General features: G+C 41.2%; 1 protein-coding gene across 6 annotated transcripts in view; it reads right to left on the bottom strand.

Moving 5' to 3' along the window:
• Window positions 1-24,273, bottom strand: part of P2RY8 (P2Y receptor family member 8) — an 82,660-nt gene that overhangs the window by 32,425 nt on the left and 25,962 nt on the right. For 4 of the 6 annotated variants that reach the window (XM_073565929.1, XM_073565926.1, XM_073565930.1 and 1 more), the window contains exon 2: window positions 21,344-21,428. The exons of the other annotated variants lie outside the window; for them this stretch is intronic. The gene's annotated coding sequence lies outside the window, so the exon portion shown is untranslated. The remainder of the gene's footprint in view (window positions 1-21,343; window positions 21,429-24,273) is intronic. 6 annotated transcript variants of the gene reach the window in all.

The raw sequence follows: 24,273 nt of genomic DNA on the forward strand, positions 1-24,273 counted from the left end.
CTTCACGCCGTCAGACCCCCAGTAAATGTAGAGCTGGTGATTAATGTGGCAGCTCTCTACATTCATTACTATGGTAGTTCCAATTCCAGCTGAGAGTATTTGCTTGGCTGTATTCAGTACTCCCATATCTATGAGTTGAGAGAGTCGATGCATACACCGCCACAGGAATCAGATGACTACTGTTCTAGAGATAGGTGCATCTTTCAGACATTTATGCCTTATATTATGGATATGCGATACATATCTTTTGAGAGACAACCTCTGTAATGGAACACAGAAGTCATTTCACATAAACTGATATATTAATTTGCTGAGCTTTTCCATGCTGTATACTTGTAAGACTGCATGCACAACATAACAGGATCCATTTACACCACAGATAGATTTTTAATAATGATTCAAACTATTTTTTTCTAATAATTTTGTCTATGATTTATTAGAGTTTTATTGATGATATAATCAATAAAATATTTATTTTGGTTTTCTAAAATACAACGGGAAAAAACCATCTACAGTGGGGCAAAAAAGTATTTAGTCAGTCAGCAATAGTGCAAGTTCCACCACTTAAAAAGATGAGAGGCGTCTGTAATTTACATCATAGGTAGACCTCAACTATGGGAGACAAACTGAGAAAAAAAAATCCAGAAAATCACATTGTCTGTTTTTGTTTCATTTTATTTGCATATTATGGTGGAAAATAAGTATTTGGTCAGAAACAAGCAATCAAGATTTCTGGCTCTCACAGACCTGTAACTTCTTCTTTAAGAGTCTCATCTTTCCTCCACTCATTACCTGTAGTAATGGCACCTGTTTAAACTTGTTATCAGTATAAAAAGACACCTGTGCACACCCTCAAACAGTCTGACTCCAAACTCCACTATGGTGCAGACCAAAGAGCTGTCAAAGGACACCAGAAACAAAATTGTAGCCCTGCACCAGGCTGGGAAGACTGAATCTGCAATAGCCAACCAGCTTGGAGTGAAGAAATCAACTGTGGGAGCAATAATTAGAAAATGGAAGACATACAAGACCACTGATAATCTCCCTCGATCTGGTGCTCCACGCAAAATCCCACCCCGTGGGGTCAGAATGATCACAAGAACGGTGAGCAAAAATCCCAGAACCACGCGGGGGGACCTAGTGAATGAACTGCAGAGAGCTGGGACCAATGTAACAAGGCCTACCATAAGTAACACACTACGCCACCATGGACTCAGATCCTGCAGTGCCAGACGTGTCCCACTGCTTAAGCCTGTACATGTCCGGGCCTGTCTGAAGTTTGCTAGAGAGCATTTGGATGATCCAGAGGAGTTTTGGGAGAATGTCCTATGGTCTGATGAAACCAAACTGGAACTGTTTGGTAGACACACAACTTGTCGTGTTTGGAGGAAAAAGAATACTGAGTTGCATCCATCAAACACCATACCTACTGTAAAGCATGGTGGTGGAAACATCATGCTTTGGGGCTGTTTCTCTGCAAAGGGGCCAGGACGACTGATCCGGGTACATGAAAGAATGAATGGGGCCATGTATCGTGAGATTTTGAGTGCAAACCTCCTTCCATCAGCAAGGGCATTGAAGATGAAACGTGGCTGGGTCTTTCAACATGACAATGATCCAAAGCACACCGCCAGGGCAACGAAGGAGTGGCTTCGTAGGAAGCATTTCAAGGTCCTGGAGTGGCCTAGCCAGTCTCCAGATCTCAACCCTATAGAAAACCTTTGGAGGGAGTTGAAAGTCCGTGTTGCCAAGCGAAAAGCCAAAAACATCACTGCTCTAGAGGAGATCTGCATGGAGGAATGGGCCAACATACCAACAACAGTGTGTGGCAACCTTGTGAAGACTTACAGAAAACGTTTGACCTCTGTCATTGCCAACAAAGGATATATCACAAAGTATTGAGATGAAATTTTGTTTCTGACCAAATACTTATTTTCCACCATAATATGCAAATAAAATGAAACAAAAATAGACAATGTGATTTTCTGGATTTTTTTTTCTCAGTTTGTCTCCCATAGTTGAGGTCTACCTATGATGTAAATTACAGACGCCTCTCATCTTTTTAAGTGGTGGAACTTGCACTATTGCTGACTGACTAAATACTTTTTTGCCCCACTGTATGTTCTGTTTCCCTAGGAAATTTTATATGTCTGCTTCTTTTGCTCTAGCAGCTGCGGAAACCTGAATCTGAGACTTCCAAAGGTATTCTGCACTTTCAGTGACTACATCAAGGGCAGGGTGTTGTGGTGGCCCCAGTGACTTGGTTGGAGTCCTCATGTTTTCCTGAGAATAAAGGTTCTATCAGACTTCAGTTTTCCTAAATTCTTTCTGCAACAATTTTTTTTTATTTGTGACTGGTTGGCTACATTTATCTTCCTGTCAAACTGGAACAAACCTACTCACAAACTGTTTTTTGGCAGCCTTGTAAGATGGCAAAGTACGTTATATAATCATATTGCCTTCGGATGTATTCTAAATCAGGCAGACAATTGGTTTGTCAGCTAATGGAAAGTTATGGCACATTAAATTCCTATTTCACTGTCACTCATTCATACAACAGTAAAACAATATCACTAACTACTCTACCCACTGATACATAGTAACGTAGTTAGCAAGGACAAAAAAAGACATTTGTCCATCCAGTTCAGCCTATATTCTGTCAGAATAAATCCCCAGATCTACGTCCTTCTAAAGAATCTAATAACTGTAAGATACAATATTGTTATACTCCAGGAAGACATCCAGGCCTCCCTTGAACCCCTCGACTGAGTTCGCCATCACCACCTCCTCAGGTAAGGAAATCCAAATTCTCACTGCCCTAACAGTAAAGAATCTTCTTCTATGTTGGTGGAAAAACCTTCTCTCCTCCAGATACAGAAAATGCCCGCTTGTGACCGTCACCTTCCTTGGTATAAACAGATCCTCGGAGAGATATTTGTATTGTCCCCTTATATAGTTATACAGTGCCTACAATTCAACCCCCTGCAGATTTAGCAGGTTTACACATTCGGAATTAACTTGGCATTGTGACATTTGGACTGTAGATCAGCCTGGAAGTGTGAAATGCACTGCAGCAAAAAAGAATGTTATTTCTTTGTTTAATTTTTTTTTTAAATTCTGAAAAGTTTATTCAGAGGGTCATTTACTATTCAACTCCTCAAACCACCAGAATTCTGTTTGGTTCCCCTAAAGTATTAAGAAGTATTTCAGGCACAAAGAACAATGAGCTTCACATGTTTGAATTAATTATCTCTTTTTCCAGCCTTTTCTGACTATTTAAGACCCTCCCCAAACTTGTGAACAGCACTCATACATGGTCAACATGGGAAAGACAAAGGAGCATTCCAAGGCCAGCAGAGACAAGATCGTGGAGGGTCACAAGGCTGGCAAGGGGTACAAAACCCTTTCCAAGGAGTTGGGCCTACCTGTCTCCACTGTTGGGAGCATCATCCGGAAGTGGAAGGCTTATGGAACTACTGTTAGCCTTCCACGGCCTGGACAGCCTTTGAAAGTTTCCTCCCGTGCCGAGGCCAGGCTTGTCCGAAGAGTCAAGGCTAACCCAAGGACAACAAGGAAGGAGCTCCGGGAAGATCTCATGGCAGTGGGGACATTGGTTTCAGTCAATACCATAAGTAACGTACTCCACCGCAATGGTCTCCGTTCCAGACGAGCCCGTAAGGTACCTTTACTTTCAAAGCGTCATGTCAAGGCTCGTTTACAGTTTGCTTATGATCACTTGGAGGACTCTGAGACAGACTGGTTCAAGGTTCTCTGGTCTGATGAGACCAAGATCGAGATCTTTGGTGCCAACCACACACGTGATGTTTGGAGACTGGATGGCACTGCATACGACCCCAAGAATACCATCCCTACAGTCAAGCATGGTGGTGGCAGCATCATGCTGTGGGGCTGTTTCTCAGCCAAGGGGCCTGGCCATCTGGTCCGCATCCATGGGAAGATGGATAGCACGGCCTACCTGGAGATTTTGGCCAAGAACCTCCGCTCCTCCATCAAGGATCTTAAGATGGGTCGTCATTTCATCTTCCAACAAGACAACGACCTAAAGCACACAGCCAAGAAAACCAAGGCCTGGTTCAAGAGGCAAAAAATCAAGGTGTTGGAGTGGCCTAGTCAGTCTCCTGACCTTAACCCAATTGAAAACTTGTGGAAGGAGCTCAAGATTAAAGTCCACATGAGACACCCAAAGAACCTAGATAACTTGGAGAAGATCTGCATGGAGGAGTGGGCCAAGATAACTCCAGAGACCTGTGCCGGCCTGATCAGGTCTTATAAAAGACGATTATTAGCTGTAATTGCAAACAAGGGTTATTCCACAAAATATTAAACCTAGGGGTTGAATAATAATTGACCCACACTTTTATGTTTAAAATTTATTAAAATTTAACTGAGCAACATAACTTTTTGGTTTGTAAGATTTATGCATCTGTTAATAAATCCTGCTCTTGTGTGAAGTTTGATGGCTCTAACTTATTTGCATCTTATCAAACCTGCTAAATCTGCAGGGGGTTGAATACTACTTGTAGGCACTGTACATGGTTATTAGATCGCCCCTCAGTCGTCTTTTTTCTAGACTAAATAATCCTAATTTTGCTAATCAAAGCTGTGTCTTACAAAGAGCCATGTATCTGTCTGTTCATCACATGACTAGCGGGGATGCCAACTTGATTTTTTATTTTTTTTCTGAATAACTTATCAAAAGATCAAGGACAGACAATATTTTTTATGGACACAACATATTTTTAATATTAAAAGAGGTATATATCACAATACATTTTCAATATTACAGCCCATAATTCTGATTAGAAGACATTAGCTGCATTCACTATGAACTGTAAAATTATGATAATTACAGTCACAAAAATCTGTAGTCATTTTTTATGGACATGAGAAAAAAGTGCCCTATTTTCACTTTGTATGTACTGTCCAAAAATTTCTGGATAGTTGACATGTTCCGGTGTTCTGTACAGATTTAAATCCAGAAGAAGTAAACACTGAATGCTTCTAATTATTGACAGCATGCAGAGATATTGAACAGCGTGTTGAATCAATTCAGCTGGAGACTCAGATGACTTTTCATTATGAAATAAATGAGATTTTTTTCTTTTACTGCTGTAACAATACCCCTTTAACCACCAATGGTCAGAATGATGCCCTTAACCATTTTGCAGTTTGGGGGCACATAGATGAGCATTTTGTGTGCAGACCCCGAGTTCAAGGTATGCAAAGGATTGGCATTTTTAGTGAAGGAAGTTGCTTAAACAGAATCTGTCAGCAGTTTTTTTACATATGGAAGTAGTGGTATGGCTGCATAGGTGCATGTATCCCCCCAAATTAAACCTTTTTGTAGAGTTCCTATGTGGCAGTCATAAGAAATCGATTGTAGAAGCCATATGAAAATCAGGCAGATGGCATGTTAATGCATATGAACGACTTCTTCCAAGTGCAGTGACACGCCCCAATGCACTTCCAGCCTGATTTGCATATGGTTTCTATGCTATATTTCACATGACTGATACATTAGATGTCTACAAAAATCATTTTTATTAAGGGACATTCATCTATAAAGCCATGCCACTACATACAGTGGGGAAAAAAAGTATTTAGTCAGTCAGCAATAGTGCAAGTTCCACCACTTAAAAAGAAGAGAGGCGTCTGTAATTTACATCATAGGTAGACCTCAACTATGGGAGACAAACTGAGAAAAAAAAATCCAGAAAATCACATTGTCTATTTTTGTTTCATTTTATTTGCATATTATGGTGGAAAATAAGTATTTGGTCAGAAACAAAATTTCATCTCAATACTTTGTGATATATCCTTTGTTGGCAATGACAGATGTCAAACGTTTTCTGTAAGTCTTCACAAGGTTGCCACACACTGTTGTTGGTATGTTGGCCCATTCCTCCATGCAGATCTCCTCTAGAGCAGTGATGTTTTTGGCTTTTCGCTTGGCAACACGGACTTTTAACTCCCTCCAAAGGTTTTCTATAGGGTTGAGATCTGGAGACTGGCTAGGCCACTCCAGGACCTTGAAATGCTTCTTACGAAGCCACTCCTTCGTTGCCCTGGCGGTGTGCTTTGGATCATTGTCATGTTGAAAGACCCAGCCACGTTTCATCTTCAATGCCCTTTCTGATGGAAGGAGGTTTGCACTCAAAATCTCACGATACATGGCCCCATTCATTCTTTCATGTACCCGGATCAGTCGTCCTGGCCCCATTGCAGAGAAACAGCCCCAAAGCATGATGTTTCCACCACCATGCTTTACAGTAGGTATGGTGTTTGATGGATGCAACTCAGTATTCTTTTTCCTCCAAACACGACAAGTTGTGTTTCTACCAAACAGTTCCAGTTTGGTTTCATCAGACCATAGGACATTCTCCCAAAACTCCTCTGGATCATCCAAATGCTCTCTAGCAAATTTCCGACGGGCCCGGACATGTACAGGCTTAAGCAGTGGGACACGTCTGGCACTGCAGGATCTGAGTCCATGGTGGCGTAGTGTGTTACTTATGGTAGGCCTTGTTACATTGGTCCCAGCTCTCTGCAGTTCATTCACTAGGTCCCCCCGCGTGGTTCTGGGATTTTTGCTCACTGTTCTTGTGATCATTCTGACCCCACGGGGTGGGATTTTGCGTGGAGCACCAGATCGAGGGAGATTATCAGTGGTCTTGTATGTCTTCCATTTTCTAATTATTGCTCCCACAGTTGATTTCTTCACTCCAAGCTGGTTGGCTATTGCAGATTCAGTCTTCCCAGCCTGGTGCAGGGCTACAATTTTGTTTCTGGTGTCCTTTGACAGCTCTTTGGTCTTCACCATAGTGGAATTTGGAGTCAGACTGTTTGAGGGTGTGCACAGGTGTCTTTTTATACTGATAACAAGTTTAAACAGGTGCCATTACTACAGGTAATGAGTGGAGGAAAGAGGAGACTCTTAAAGAAGAAGTTACAGGTCTGTGAGAGCCAGAAATCTTGATTGCTTGTTTCTGACCAAATACTTATTTTCCACCATAATATGCAAATAAAATGAAACAAAAACAGACAATGTGATTTTCTGGATTTTTTTTTCTCAGTTTGTCTCCCATAGTTGAGGTCTACCTATGATGTAAATTACAGACGCCTCTCATCTTTTTAAGTGGTGGAACTTGCACTATTGCTGACTGACTAAATACTTTTTTTCCCCACTGTATATGTAACTTGCTAAGATGTCACTTTTCATTTTACATTTAGGAAGCACATGAAAATAGTTTCCATAGCCTTTACCACAGTAACCTTGCATACCACTTTCTCTCTATACATACATCATATGTGTGTCAGTATTTATAGACATGACTAATATTCACGTGCCTGTTTCCAGAAGATATAACTTCTGATAGTACTCTGCTTATGTTTTTCTTCTATCTCCATCTGCAACCGTCTTGCATCTCTTTAGGAATCATGTAAGATATTGGCTTCATTTACTAATTGTAAAATTATTTTACACTGTGCAAGGCTTGTCTTATTCTGAAGTGTTAACTCTGTGAATAGCTAAGAATATAGAGGTTAGTTTCCACCCAATATATCACAAATGACTCATGAGACAAGACAATACTTCACAGAGACTCAATTTATAGGGGTATTCCAATCTCCAAGATCCTATCCCAATGTGTTTTAGATGTAATAATATAATGTTAGCAAATGCCTTCAATTAGAAATGTAGTATAGTTCTTCTGATTTGCTATGTTGCTTACCCCATGTGCAGGACATTGCAGTAGCTTAGGAATCCATGTGTATGACCACTTACATAGTAACAGTTAGCTGTTAGTGGTCATAACCATGGATACCTAACCTAATGTCCTGCACATGGGGTATGCGATATACTGAACAAGAAAAGCTATACTACATTTCTAATTGGAGGTATTTGCTATTATTATTATTATTATTACACCAACTATTATTACACTTCACCCCCTTTTTGGTATTCTTGCATCAAACACTCTCACCACACTATCTTATCCAGCTTCAAACACCCTCTAACTAGCAGTATCATCCTTTATCCAACTTAAAACGTATTCTTCCCTACCTCCAGTATGCGCGCATCCAGATCTGCTCTTATGTGAGGGGTTACTCACAAAAGTCACAATTTGGAGACCTGCTCTTCATAGCTGATTGCTAGACCTGGTGCTAATGCAGATGGTCAAGAGCCACACATCATGGCCCCATGAGCCGCAAATCTGAAAAGCCAATCACAGCATTTTCAGTGTCCAGCCTATGATCGGTGCTGTAAGAGCACTGATCATAGGCTGGAGTTTGGCAACCATGGAGTCACCAGGGCCAGCTCTGATTGGTGCGATCAACGATGACGTCCATCGCACCAATCAGAGGCCACAGATGTGATCTGACCCCATAGGGACTGGTCTGAACTTTCTCATTCCAGCTTAGAGGCGTTACAGAGCAGTCACTGTGCTGATCTGTTGCACTGTGGTGGGCCTTGTGGTGCCACAGACTTTTTAAGCCTGTGCATCACTGCTGTTTGTGATCCTGCTGCTTCTGAATAAAAAAGAAAGAAGAGTTCTTGATCCCTACCTGATCCTTGCCTAATCTTTCCAAATCCACCCCAATCCACCTCTACCCCATTTCCCCCCCTTTTCCCCACTTTTGCCCTCTTTCCTCCCCTTCTGACCTTTTGCCACGGAGCGCTGATCGGTAATTGATCACTGATCAGTACCTGATCACTTGATTTCTGGCAGTTTTTTCTTTTTTGGGCGTCCTGCACCCGCTAAGCGTTGATCAGTGACACAAATCATTATTCAACATCCGTGCTCACTGTTTACCAGGACGTTTTTATCCCTGTCTATTTTTCCCCCCTTTGCACCACATCTGTGCATGTATCCTGCAGCCAAGTGTTGATTGGCGACGCAAATCACTTTTTTTTCCTATTTGTTTCTCACCCCTTTGCCCCACCTCCATGTGTGCGTCCTACAGCCACCGAGCTGCAGATCAGACTTACATCACTGAATAGCACTCGTGCTCGTTTTTGGCACGGACATTTTTCCTGTCTATTTTTTTTTATCCCTTTTTGCACTTTTGCACCACATCTGTGCATGCATCCTACAGCCGTCAAGCGCTAGTTGGTGACGAACATCACTGACAGGCCTCTCGGATTGTTTTTATTTGGGGGGGGTTAAAAAAGAATCAAGTAAAAAATCATTTAGATTAGATGATAGGAGTAAATTAGGGGTATATACCATAGTAATCGTCACCTATTACAGTATTTCAACTGTATTTAGTTAGAGTTAATGTCAGCATGGAGAAAAATAATCAACCATGCATCCTACAGCCATTGAGCGCTGATGCACATTAGTGATCAACCTCCAGTTGTTGTTTTTTTTTTTAAAAAGAAGAACAAAAAAATAATTTAGATTAGAGACAGTAAAAATATACCATAGAATTCATCGTCTACTTCAGTATTTTTTACTGAATTGAGATAGTGTCAGCGTGGAAAAAAGAATCATCCATGCGTCCGTTCTACAGCCTCAAACGCTGATCACTGACGCACATCCATGTTGAACCTCCGGTTGTTTGGGGGTTTTATTTTCTTTTTTTTTTTTTAAAAAAAGACTTAAAAAACATTTAGATTAGGGACAGTAAATACAGTGAAGGAAAAAATTATTTGATCCCTTACTGATTTTGTAAGCTTTCCCACTGACAAAGACATGAACAGTCTATAATTTTAAGGGTAGGTTAATTTTAACATTAAGAGATAGAATATCAAAAATAAAATACAGATAATCATATTGTATAAATTGTAGAAATTTATTTGCATTTTGCAGTGAGAAATAAGTATTTGATCCCTCTGGCAAGCAAAACTTAATACTTTGTGGCAAAACCCTTGTTGGCAAGCACAGCAGTCAGATGTTATTTTGTAGTTGATGATGAGGTTTGCGCACATGTCAGGAGGAATTTTGGTCCACTCCTCTTTGCAGATCATCTCTAATTCATTAAGATTTAGAGGCTGTTGTTTGGTTGGCAACTCGGAGATTCAACTCCCTCCATACGTTTTCTATGGGATTAGGGTCTGGAGACTGGCTAGGCCACTCCATGACCTTAATGTGGTTGTTTTTGAGCCACTCCTTTGTTGCCTTGGCTGTATGTTTTGGGTCATTATCTTGCTGGAAGACCCAGCCACGACCCATTTTTAATGTCCTGGCAGAGGGAAGGAGGTTGTCACTCAGGATTTTACAGTACATGGCTCCATCCATTCTCCCATTGATGTGGTGAAGTAGTCCTGTGCCCTTAGCAGAGAAACACCCCCAAAACATAATGTTTCCACCTCCATACTTGACAGTGGGGATGGTGTTCTTTGGGTCATAGGCTGCATTTCTCTTCTTCCAAATACGGTGAGTTGAGTTAATGTCAAAGAGCTCAATTTTTGAGTCATCTGACCACAGCACATTCTCCCAATCACTAACAGAATCATCCAGGTGTTCATTGGCAAATTTCAGACAGGCCTGCACATGTGCCTTCTTGAGCAGGGGGACCCTGCGGGCACTGGAGGATTTACTAAAGGTTTACTTTAAGACGTAATGTGTTACCAATGCGTTTCTTGGTGACTGTGATCTCAGCTGCCTTGATATCATTAACAAGTTCCCCTCGTGTAGTTTTAGGCTGATCTCTCACCTTCCTCATGATTAAGGATACCCCACGAGGTGAGATTTTGCATGGTGTTCCAGATTGATGTTGATTGACAGTCATTTTGAATTTCTTCTATTTTCTTACTATTACAACAACAGTTGTCGCCTTCTCACACAGCATCTTACTTATGGTTCTGTAGCCCATTCCAGCTTTGTGCAGGTCTATGATCTTGTCCCTGACATCCTTCCTTATAAAGCTCTTTGATCTTGCCCATGTTCTAGAGATTAGAGTCTGACTGATTAATTCACTCTGTAGAGAGGAGTCTTTTATAAAGGTCACTATGTAAGACAGCTGTCTTTAATGCAGGCAAAGAGTTGATTAGGAGCGTCTAACTGGTCTGTAGGAGCCAGAACTCTTAATGATTGGTAGGGGATCAAATACCTATTTTTCACTACAAAATGCAAATAAATGTATATAATTTATGCAATGTAATTTTCTGGATTTCATTTTTGATATTCTGTCTCTCAATGTTAAAAATAACCTACCCTTAAAATTATAGACTGTTCATGTCTTTGTCAGTGAGCAAACTTACAAATTCAGCAAGGGATCATATAACTATTTTATTCACTGTATATACCGTAGTAATCGTCATCAACTTCAGTGTTTTTTACTGAATTGAGTTAGGGTTAGTGTCAGCATGGAAAAAAAAATCACATCCGTGTGTCCGCCCTACAGCCCTTGAGCGCTGATTAGCAGCACATCACTTATAGGATAAGATTTTTATTCTCTTCTAAGTAAAAAAGTTTACACTGAGCACTCACACGCACACATACCTGAATAAAATTTGGTACACATACAAACACCACATGTGTGAACAAATGTTGTCCCACTTGTCCCAAACCCAGTATTCAGTGGAGGAGGCATACAATTTCCTTGCCTCTGACACTGAGAGTGAGTGAGAGGATCCTATCTTCATTTATTTTTCCAACTCATCCTCTTTGTCAAGTGATGCTGAGCTGCCACGTAGACGCCCCAGGACAGAAAATGAAAAGCGTTACTCACCCCATATGGACCTCACCCCCTGAAGAGTATGAGCCACAGATTCTTGATTTTGTGGCGCAATCAGGAATCCAATTTGACACCACCAGCCTCAGAAATAGACATTTTCAAAGTTTTTCTCTCTGAGGATTTTGTGAACCTCATGGTGGCCAAGTCAAATTTATGTGCTCAGCAATTTTTTCACAAAACCACCCTCCATCATTTTCTAACTGGACCTCTGTAGATGCAGTAGAATTGATGATGTTTTGGGGTCTGGTTCTTTACATGGGGTTAGTAAAGAAGCCAGAACTTTGGTAATATTGGAGTGTTGACATTTTGTATAATACTCCACTGTTCCGTATAGGCGTGACCAGTAAATGTTTTGAGGTCATCCACAAATTTTTGCATTACAATGCTAAAAAAAGATGTCCTCCCCTAGATGAGCCCAATTTTGACTGACATTTCAAAGTTTGGCTAGTCATTGATAACTTTAGCAACAAGTTTGCTGAGGTGTATGTGCCCCAAAGGGACTTCTGTGTGTATGCATCCAGAATCCATTTCAAAGAGAGGCTCAAATTCCAACAGTACCTTCCCAGTAAGAGGGCCAGATATGTAATTAAACTCTACAAGCTGTGCGAGAGTACCTCAGGGCACACTCACAGGTTTAGAGTTTATGAAGGGAAGGACACCTGGATTGAACCCCCTGAATGCACCCTGTCCTGGAATTGAGTGGAAAAAATTGTGTGGAATTTGGTGCACCCACTGCTGGATCAAGGTTATCACCTATACGTATATAACTTTTATACTAACATCCCACTCTTCAAGTCCCTCTCTGCACGAGGTACCACAAAAATCAGAAAGATCTCCCTAAGACAGTAATTGGGCAGCTGCCCAGGAAGAGCAAGAGCAAAGTCCAATGTAGCGACAACAGGCTGATGGTTAAGTACAAGGACAAGAGGGATGCCCTTTCCTTGACCAGCATATATGGTGATTGCAGCTCCTCCACGACTGTACGAGGTCCCTTTACAAAGGTCCACAAATCACACTGTGTACTGAGGTACAACAGGAACATTGGGGAGTTGATCTCTCTGATCAAGTCTTCCAGCCTTACAGTGTCATGAGAAAGACCAAGGTGTGGTACAAGAAGCTGGTCATGCACATCATACTAATGTGAATGTAGAGCGGCTTCATGCTATCATGATGTGCAGGCCAGACCATTACATCATACCTTCAGTTCCAGGAGGTAGTGATTAAGGCCCTGATATATGGCAGTCATGAAGGAGCCAGTACTTTTGGAACTGAAAGTGCTCAATTCGTACAAGGCCAACATTTTGTCAGTGAGGTTTCCCAAACCGAACAACAAGAAAATAGCAAAAGAAGATGCTGCTGAGCTTGTTACAAAAGGGCAATACTCACGGAAACCATTTGTCAATGCGACACCTGCCACAACAAACCTGGCTTGCGCATGAAAGAATGCTTCAGACTGTACCACATATGCATGGACTTATAAATTCATTTTTGACTTACACAACTCACGTATGACAACATGGCATACACTACACAACTTACGTATGCCAACCTGATGCACTTTACAAAATTCATGTATATGCCACCATATTATAAAATTCACATTCACTTAGTTTCCAATATAGGGTCACTTGTGGGGCATTTCTACTGTTTAGGCACATCAGGGGCTCTGCTAATGGGACAAGACACCCACAGACCATTGCATCAAAGTCTGATGTGCACCCAAACAGTGGTTTTCTTACACATTTGAGGTAAGAGCATACTCATCAGAAATTGCACAACAAATTTTGGGGTCCATTTTCTGCTCTTATCCTTGTGAAAATAAAATAAATTGAGGTTAAAAGATCATTTTTGTGGGAAAAATGTGATTTTTTTAAATTTTCACTGCTCTACCTTATAAACTTCTGTGAAGCACTTGTGGGTTCAATGAGCAATTAGTTTCTAAAATGGGGTCACTTGTGGGGGGTTTCCACTGTTTAGGCACATCAGGGGCTCTCCAAACGCGACATGGTGTCTCTGGATTCCAGACAATTTGCGTTCAAAAAGTTAAACGATGCTCCTTCCCTTCTGAGCCCTGCCATGCACCCAAACAATGGTTTCCCCCCACATATGGGGTATTAGCATACTCAAGAGAAATTGCAAAACAATATTTGGGGTCTATTTTTTCCTGCTACCCTTGTGAAAATTAAAAAATGGGGACTAAAATTCAATTTTTGTGTGAAAAAAATGTGATTGTTTTATTTTCACGGTTCTATGTTATAAATTTCTGTGATGTACCTAAGGATTCAAGATGCTCACCACACATTTAGATAGATTCCTTCACTGGTTTAGTTTCCAAAATTGGGTCACTTGTGGGGGGTTTCCACTGTTTAGGCACATCAAGGGCTCTCCAAATGCAACATGGCGTCCGCTCTGGATTCCGGCTAATTTTGCACTCAAAAAGTGAAACGGTGCTCCTTCCCTTCCAAGCCATGCCATGTGTCCAAACAGTGGTTTTCCCCTACATATAGAGTATCGGCGTACTCAGGAAAAATTGCACAACAATATTTTGTGTCCATTTTTTCCCACTACCCTTGTGAAAATAAAGCATTTGTGGCTAAAAATCATTTTTGTGTAAAAAATTTGATTCTTTTATTGTCACGGCTCTACGTTAGAAACTTCTGTGAAGCTCCTGGGGGTTCAAGGTGCTGACCACACCTTTAGATAAGTTCACTGAGGAGTCTAGTTTCCAAAGTGGGGTCATTTGTGGGGGCTTCCACTGTTTAGGCACATCAGGGGCTCTTCAGACCCGACATGTCATCTGCCCTGGATTCCAGCCAATTCCTTCCACTGTTTAGACACATCAGGGGCTCTTCAGATGCGACATGTCATCTGCCCTGGATTCCAGCCAATTCTGCATTCAAAAAGTCAAATGGTGCTCATTCCCTTCCGAGCCATGCCGTGCGCCCAAAGAGTGGTTTTCTCCCACATATGGGGTATCATCATGTTCAGAAGAAATTGCACTACAAATTTTAGCGTCAATTTTTTCCTGTTACATTTGTGCATATAAAAAATGGGTCTAAATAAAATTTTAGTGAAAAAAGTTAAATGTTCATTTTTTTCCTTCCACATTTTTTCAGTTCTAGTGAAGCACTTGGAGGATAAATGCATTTCTTGAATATGGTTTTGAGCACCTTTAGCAGTTCAGTTCTTAGTATGGTGTCACTTTTGGGTATTTTGTGTCATATAAACCCCTCATAGTCAGTTTAAATGTAATGTGGTCACTTAAAAAATGGTTTTGGAAATTTTGTTGGAAAAATAAGAAGTCACTGGTCAATTTTTAACCCTTATATCTTCCTAAAGAAAAAGAAAAATTGTTTCAAACATTTAATATTAACATATTATTTATTAACTATTTTGTGTGATATAGGTCTTTGATTTAAGGGCATAAGAATTCATAGTTTAAAAATAGTAAAATCTTCTAAATTTTCACCAAATTTCCATTTTTTTTACAAATAAACTCAAGTCATATTTAAGAATTGTTACCACTATCGTGAAGTACAATATGTCTATTGTTATTATCTAATAAAGTGACATTGGTCATTATTTTAAAATTTGACTTGGTCATGAAGATGCAAACAGCCTTGGAGGGTGAAGTGGTTAAAAAAGTAAGTCATTTTCTAATAACGCATTCCCTTTAAGAGGTTGTGCAAATCAGAAAAACCTGAGTATTAGATTACTTTTTTTGTGTTTAGGAAGAAAATAATGGTAAGGTGAAAGAAACCAGGAAATTATAAAATAGCTTTTAAGGAGACTCTTTGATCATGAGAAAGAATACCTATATACAATACACTGTATGCACCTTTATGCAAGAGAAGAATATTTGATAAACAATCTCTTCTGACTTTATAATTCTTTTATACAGTATTTATAAATTAGACTTTGTCCAATTAAATTTGACATCAAATTACTACAATGTTTCCTGGATGGCTTTGTGTTCAGTCTGGGTTGATGGTTCAGGATTGGGTATCCAACATTTGTTACAGTAAGAATAGCTCAGCATGATGACCCATTTTTGTTTTTAAAAAAGACAGAAGACTCCATGACATGACATGAAATGTCACCGAGGTCTATCAGTTGTTTTTCTGATTTCCCATATGGTGGAACCAGTTTCATGATTTCCATTATAAACAGATGCCATGATGCGATTGGGTAAATAAAAACAAGATAGAATTTATTCTGTGTAATTATAAAAATGTTTACCAATGTCAGATATTAGCACACTGCCTTAAGGTTTCAATAGGTAAAGGAAGCCAGTACTCAAGAGGAACTATGATATTTCATCAGACAATTACCACAAATTAACTGCCAAATGACAAAAATTATTGAAGCATCTTGATTTAAATCAGATTAAGATTAATAAGAATCTCATATATTGCCCTAAGTCATGTATTCATTATGTCATTGTTTGTCCTAACTCATGTATTCATGATGTCATGCATTGTCCTAAACTCATGTATTCATGACGTCATGTATTGACCTAACTCATGTAGTCATGATGTCTCGATTTGTCCTAACTTATGTATTCATGATGTATTGAAGTCCTAACTCATGTATTTATGAAGTAATATCCTAAATCTTTAAGGGAGGAATTCACCAAGCACTCATTGGTCAATGGCTTGCATTCCCAATACAGAAAGCTTGCCTCTCTGTGATATTTGTTTAAAGTTGGACAAGAGTGCATGAGCAGAGAGAATAATATCTGCCCCAAAATTCATATAATCACTCTCGTCATCTCTGCTGTTAGAGACAGATTGCATTTGACAACAGACAGTGGACAGTAAGTTATACAGAACAAAACAGGACAAAACAGAATTCATCATCTTTCCCCCATCTCACATGACCCCCCCAACGAACCTATCCATTACAGTAAATGGCTGGCCACTCTCCCCAGTCCCACAAGCTCACTGCCTCGGAGTAATCCTTGACGCTGATCTCTCCTTCAAACCACATATCCAAGCCCTTTCCACTTCCTGCCGACTTCAACTCAAAAATATTTCACGAATCTGTTCATTCCTCAACCAAAAATCTGCAAAAACCCTAGTCCATGCCCTCATAATCTCTCGTCTTGACTACGGCAACCTTCTGCTCTGTGGCCTCCCCTCGAACACTCTCGCACCCCTCCAATCTATTCTAAACTCTGCTGCCCGACTAATCCACCTGTCCACCCGCTATTCCCCAGCTTCTCCCCTCTGTCAATCCCTTCACTGGCTCCCCATTGCCCAGAGACTCCAGTACAAAACCCTAACCAATGACATACACAGCCATCCACAACCTGTGTCCTCCATACATCTGTGACCTCATCTCCCGGTACTTTCCTGCACGCAACCTCTGATCCTCACAAGATCCTCACAAGATCTCCTTCTCTACTCCCCTCTTATCTCCTCTTCCCACAATCGCATACAAGATTTCTCTCATCACCCCTACTCTGGAACTCTCTACCACAACATATCAGACTCTCACCTACCATCGAAACCTTCAAAAAGAGCCTGAAGACCCACCTCTTCCGAAAAGCCTATAACCTGCAGTAACCACCGATCGACCAAACCGCTGCATGACCAGCTCTACCGTCGCCTACTGTATTCTCACCCATCCCTTGTAGATTGTGAGCCTTCGCGGGCAGGGTCCTCTTTCCTCCTGTACCAGTTATGGCTTGTATTGTTCAACACTATTGTACTTGTTTTTATTATGTATACCCCTCCTTACATGTAAAGCGCCATGGAATAAATGGCGCTATAACAATAAATAATAATAATAATAATAGTAATAATACAGAAGCAAGACACGTAGTGGCCAACCTTTTGGTTTGATTTTTGACAACAGATTAACTATACAAAGTGATCTTTAGATTACCTATTTACACAATAACATCAAATTGTATGACAGTTCAGTGACCATTTCAAAGTCCTCTACTACGTTATTGTAATCCAAATTAAAAGCACATAGTACAACTACCAGAAAATCAATGTCACGGGGATACCGCGACAGAGAGGGGCTAAAAGATTGTGTGTCTGGTTACACAAACTCCTGCATTGATTAGAACTTGCTTCACTCTCCTTTTAAGTAGTGCAGATTTTTCTTTGCTCTGTCATTGCAAGGGTTAATCAGTTAGGTTGATCTCCTGGATCTCTCCATCCTGAATTGTCTCAGCTGTTTTGTGTTGGCCACTCCCCTCTGCAATATATGCTCACCACTGGCACTTGGGAATTTCCAGTGATAATTCACACTCCTGATTTGATGTTGAAGGAGAAGTTCTGTGTTTGGAGTAGTCGGTTGGAGAGTTGTTCCAGAGATTTCTTTGTGGAGTTGGTTTACAAGTTTATCCTCCTATTTGGTTTCTCCTTCCTATTTCTACCCTATTTTCCACTCTTTTGGTTTTCTGAGTGTACTTGTATGATTGTAGTTTTCTTTTATCCCTTTCTGTCTACCCCAGTCAGTCTGGTTAGTGTAATCCTATACACTTTTGCATCACGCCTCCCCTGGGTGAGGGAAGGAACAGATAAGGGCTAAGATAGGAGCATAGCAAGGTATGTGACCCTGGCATCTCCACCTTCCTGTTATGATTAGGTCACCGAGGAGGATAACCAGGGAATAAGCTAGGCAACCAGAAGACCAGAAAGGTTGGTAACTAAGTGGATTGCAGACCCCTAAACTAACAAAACAACTAGAATTAGCCATGAGACGTACCTACGATGCCCTAGACGCCTCGACACAGCCAAAGAATTAACTAAGCCTAAACTAAGAAAGGGGAAAGCTAAACTGCCCCGGAGTAAAAACTCAAAGGAATAGATAGCCCCCAAACATATATTGCTGGTGAGACAAGATGAGGCACAGACACAGGCAGAAAATAGAGCAAGCAAATGGTGAGGCCCAAACTGTCTTGATAGGACAGGACAGAAAAGATACTGTCTGCAATCACGCACAAAACCCTAAGAAAAATCCAACACGTCTGATATGCAAAAATACTTAGGCCACACGACCTCTCCCCCACTAGATCAGCATTCTGGTGTGACCTGGAAGCAAAACCAAAGATACTGATATAACAGGGGACTAGCAATGCTGAACAGATAGACATAAGCTGTGGCATATGGAACGGGGTCCAGCAAAGGTCCCAGCAGGGAACAATGCTGAACCCACACAGCAAAGCAGAAAGCAGAGAAAGGCAAAACTGGATCAAATGCAAAAAAGATTCCAGCAAACAAATAACCTATCTGAATGATGCAGGACCAAGCAGGGGGTAAGCAGACTTCAGAATACACAGGAAGAAAACCAAATCACCAGCAACAACTGAAGGAAGCCTGCTCACTTAAATCTTCCCAATCTGTAACACCTGACCTCCAATCCTCCCCTTCAGATGATTGACTTCTGTCAACTAGACCAGATCCATTACCCGCAGCAACCACCAGAGGGAGCCCAAACTCAGAAGTCAGGTCAAAAGTGTTCACACCACCTTCCGGTTTAATCCGTGAGACAGGGATAGCCTAGGGTGCCCCCCTAGTTTGAGGGATCAGGTAGGTGCCCATAGTCCCTATTCGCTATGTGACATGCAAACATCCTAATATATAGTACTGTATGAATAGTAGGAGAGTGTAAGTAGACTGATATTCTTACTGAGCGACCATATAGCTTTTTGCTTACCAACACAGAATTGTTTGTTTAGATGTTGTTGTTCTATGTCCTAATATTTGAAGTTTCACTTTCTTCTATATACTGAGTAGAAAAGAAAGTTACATGACGTTGGTAACTTTCCGCTATATACTGAGCAGAAAACACCACATACTGTATGGTTTGTTACAAAAGAATTTAAAAAAACTGTAGCATATAGGGACTTTTCAGAAAATGATCAGAACAAGACAGTACATCAGTTTCAGAGTCTGAAATCAACTACCAGCATACCATCCACCTACTTCTGGTTTTGCTTCTACTTTTGTAAAATATAGCCCTACAGATGTGGAAAATGTATAGCCCTCCCTTTACTTTTACGTTGTGAAGTGAAAGATATGCAGAAGTACCCAATAAATTAGTAAAAATAACAAACAATTGTTGTTACTGTATATATAAAAGGCAGCACAAAATTAATAGCTAAACAGACGAGGATAGACGTTCTATTTAAAGTGGATTTAAAGTGGACTTCTATTCAAAACTAAAAACTGCCTACTGCATTTAGGTCCATTTCTAAAGTATCTTTGGAAAGCCATTTTCCTTAGGTTAAGTATGCACAATGAGTTTTTGGTACATTTTTGACCCTGTGTATTTTTGCTGTGCAAAAAATGCAGATCTTATAGTTCTAGAAAAGTGGATGGGTTTTATATAAATCTCATGGGAGCGGTGCTTTTTTTTTACATTGTGTAAACTAACCTGCGGCGCTTGTTTGAAATCTACAACGGTCATTTGCTCATGTGAGTACACTGAGTTTTGTGTATGGATTTTCCCCAAAGAATTGCATTAGATGCAAAAAATGCACAGGAAAAGAAGCGCATATGCATTTTTAGAGCACTTCTGATTTAGAAAAGCACAAAATATGGATGTAATCCACACATTATTGTATCAATAAAGTTTAATCAAAACCAAATACCATAAAGGATCACAAATAAAGCAACTTGATTTAAAGCATGACATACCAAAAAGACAAAAATATGCAGTGTCAAAAAATGCGATAAACACATACAAAAACTCACTAAAAATGTATTGAAAAAACACAAATAACCCTTACTAATAGGTGCAGACATGCCAGAAAAAAATCTGCAACATCAAAAAGTCACCAAATACTCATTGTGGGAACAGAGCCTTAGGGTATGTGCAAACAATTAGTAAAAGCTTCGGATTGGACGCTGTGTACTTGTGCAGCATCCAGATGTTACAGCATAGTGGATGGGATTTCAAGAAATCCCATGCCCAATAAGCGTCCACAGACGCCCGCGGCTCACCCGTAGAGATGGACATGCGGCGCGTCTCTCCAAACCTCACAAGAGAAATTTCAGTAATAGAATATATTTAACACTGTGAATCCACACGGTTCAATGAACACTTGCGGATTCACCTACGTTCAATAGACGGCAGTGCTTTGGATGCAGTAGACATGTTCTGCGTCCAAAGCGCTGCCACTTCTGGATCATCAGCACATACCCTCAAAGTTCAACTTTTTGTGCTTTAGACATCTCCTTCCTAAGTCATTAATATGATGTTGTTATTATCATTTCTAATGCTACAGATACAGTGAAGCTACAACCCAGTCAAGGCAACCCTGTCGCCAAGTCTGTTAACTAACATTACTTTTTGTCACAGTTCCCTCTACTCTTAGTACACTAATGTGGATCCATATCTCTCTAAAAACAGAGATGGCCAATTGAAAAATTGTAGAGGCTGCTGTAATCACAGGGCATCATTAACTAGACTAAACAAAGACAATCACTTTATATTTCATTTTTTCATGTCATATTTAACACTGAGATGTATATCCTTAGACGTTTTAATTGGAGTTGGAAAGATTGGTAAGTAGCATAAGAAACGCTACCTCCTTCGTCCTTGTGCTACTTCTGTGTGCTAACAAATACCACGTTATAATTTATTGCAATTTGGTCATATTTTACAATTCAGTATTTACCTTTATTTTAGCATTGTTCTTTTGATTCTGTTCTTGAAGTTGTCTGTTTGCTCATCAGCTGATGGTATATTTCTGTCATGAACACCTGTACGATATACAGTTAGCATTAGATTACTGTTCACGCTTCAGCCATTGAAATCAGAGGTCTCGAGGTCAAGAGCACGTGACATATTCAGATGTGGAAAGTAATCAGGAACTTGAGGCAGCTGCGCGTGTGACAATCATTTTGCAAGGTTTGTTGAAGTACAAACAGGATGTCTTGTGCCCTGGTTGCAAAATCCACAGGATGGCTACCCAACGTAAATCATATGCAATTTCTCATCTGTTCTGCAGTGATAAACAGGCGTGACCCTGGCTTTACTTAGAGTTGTGCTTTTGTGGGGAAAAAGTAGAGGGTCCAATTGCCATTAGACTATGTTCTGAGTTTATAGTAAAATAACATGATTTCCCTTAATTTGTCAAGGACTGTGAAATCCCAGCATCAGCGAGGCAGGGATGTGATGAAAAAACATAGTAACTATTGTAATGACGTGTTTGTATTTTTATTACGAATAAACATCTAGACTAGCTGGGTTCTTTTATTTCCAGCCTTCTGAAATGAAGCTTGTGGGTGCCACTCAGCCTAATAATTTTGTTATAGGGGGAAGGAGCGGTCACATAATGAGAACTGAGAGTAGGTTATGATTGGAGAGCTTCTCTTATGGGTGCAGTTCCAATCACTTCCTCCCCTGTATCTGGTTGTCCGATAACAGGGGTGCACATCCTTTGGCCTGGGAGCCACATGCGGCCTATGATGCCATTCTGTGAGGCCTCCAACCATATGGACAGAAAAATGCTTGTCTGCTAGGTTAGCTGTACATGGGCAGCCACCAACAGAGAAGTAGTTGGTAACCAGCTAAAGAGCAGGGACTGGCAAGTATTAATGGTGCCCTGTGTAGACCTCTCGGGATGCCTCATCATCAGGAGATGGGGTCTCTCTTCCCATTTAGCACTCAGGAAAGGCTTATGTAAACTAGACAAGGTGAGACAAGGTGGCCTCCTGTGTCTGTGGCTAACTCCACTGTAGTTTATGGGGGTTCTGAATCATTAGGCAGTAAGCAAAAAACCCATGATCTTTTGTAGGGAGCCATGTGCATTCACGACCTCTTCCTCCTTCGGGCCTATTTACACAGCTTTTTACAAGGATTTAGAAGCGGGAATTATTGCAAGTCCACATAAAAATGTTTCAAATAGTGTTTGAGTAAGAGTTTTATTGGTTTTACTGTGAAATGTACAAAATAAGGTGAAAAAAACAGCACTGTGTGCACTAAAGGAGATTTTTTCCCATTCAAATCAGTAGGAAATTTTATTCAAAGAGTATTTGATGTGGTTTTTCATGTGGCTTTAGGAACAGAATCTATTTCCAAATCCAAAACTCGGTGTGAACATACTATTAGAGTACTGATTTTTGGAGGTAAGAGTCCTGCAAGCAGAATTTGTACCAGTCGGACATTTATGATATATATTTTAGATATGCCAGAAATGTCACAGAAGGTAATGCCCCTTTAATTTTTAGTGCGGCTCTTGCATTGGTGTAGTGTCGGTGGTGGGGTGCCGAGCTGGGGGGGGTGGTCCTACTTTTATACTGCGCAGAGATGACAACAGAGACACGATGGAGGCAGATTCTGGGTGCAACAGGTCCAAGTTTATTTCTTCACTTGCCGTCCGACTGACGGCACACCTCGCGGCCCTCCGTTTCCAGAGCCGCTTCTCACACCGTACACTGGAGACGTGTCTGCACACACCGTCCCCTCCTTTACTGTCGACGCTCCTGACAGTTCCGTCACTGTGGCCGCCTTAGGCCCATTAACCAACAGCGCTTCTACTGCTCAGTCGTCGTGTCACATACGGTGTCTTACACCCAGTACCTCGTCTCAACTGCGGCCCTTTCCTGTCAGGACCACCCCCCTGACGTCCTCTCTCCTCATTCCCCCTGGTCTGGATTCTCCTCAGAGTGCACAAACTGTCGTAGTCCTCCTGGCACTTGAGCTCCCCCTGGTGACTGGGACTTTCTGGAACCCTCCCTCAGTATTTATAACTCCCCCGGTTCCTTGAAACTGTCACTCTAACTGTCACCACGCCCCCCATGACCAACGGTTTCTAAAGCCCTAAGCTGCTGTAAAGTCCTTTGCTCACACTCCACCCTGCCATCTAATGGTCATCCCAAGGTACTGCACGTCCACTACACTTTCCTAGTTGTTTCCCCACTGTAATCACTGACTCCTACCTACACTGTGCAAACCTATCTTTCTTCACTCTGACTAGTCCGTCCGTCCGTCAGGTCACCTTCCCTACACTCTCCCTTCCTTTGTCCATTGTCGTCCTCGACAATCGTCATCCCTGCCTTCGTCGTTCTGAATCAACACCTACATTCTGTTGTCGGACCAGAAGTTGAGCCAAACCCACTATCTGCGGGGGCCGAACTATACTGGGAGCACTATGCTCTGAGCAGCCTACTGCTACTCACCAGCGCGCACGCCACATGACTACGTCTTTCAAATTGGGCAAGGTACACCCGTATTCTCTCTACGGCGTGTATCTTTCCCCTACTCTCCCCTACTGTTACCTTTCACTATCCGGTACGCCATGATCGAGGCCACTCACCTACCAGATCATTGTCGGCGCCCGCCTTTCCTTCTTCAGGGGTGTCCGTGGTGTTGGGGACCTGACCTAGGACGGCTGTCTTTCTCACGTCTTCCAACTCATTTTCCTTCTTTCAATTACATGTCATGGTCGGCGTCCCGGTCTCCCAGACCTCCTCAACTCTTAGATCCCTACTGGATCTCACACTTTCCTTTGGTCCCGCAGACCTTCCCTTACCCGGACCTGTTGCATTTACTTTGGCATATTATACATTAAACAACTTTATAATAGCACAAGTACCCATTTTT

The sequence above is a fragment of the Dendrobates tinctorius genome, unplaced genomic scaffold (genome assembly GCF_039654945.1).
Source record: "Dendrobates tinctorius isolate UK_male_01 unplaced genomic scaffold, ASM3965494v1 ptg000016l, whole genome shotgun sequence".
NCBI classification, from domain to species: domain Eukaryota; kingdom Metazoa; phylum Chordata; class Amphibia; order Anura; family Dendrobatidae; genus Dendrobates; species Dendrobates tinctorius.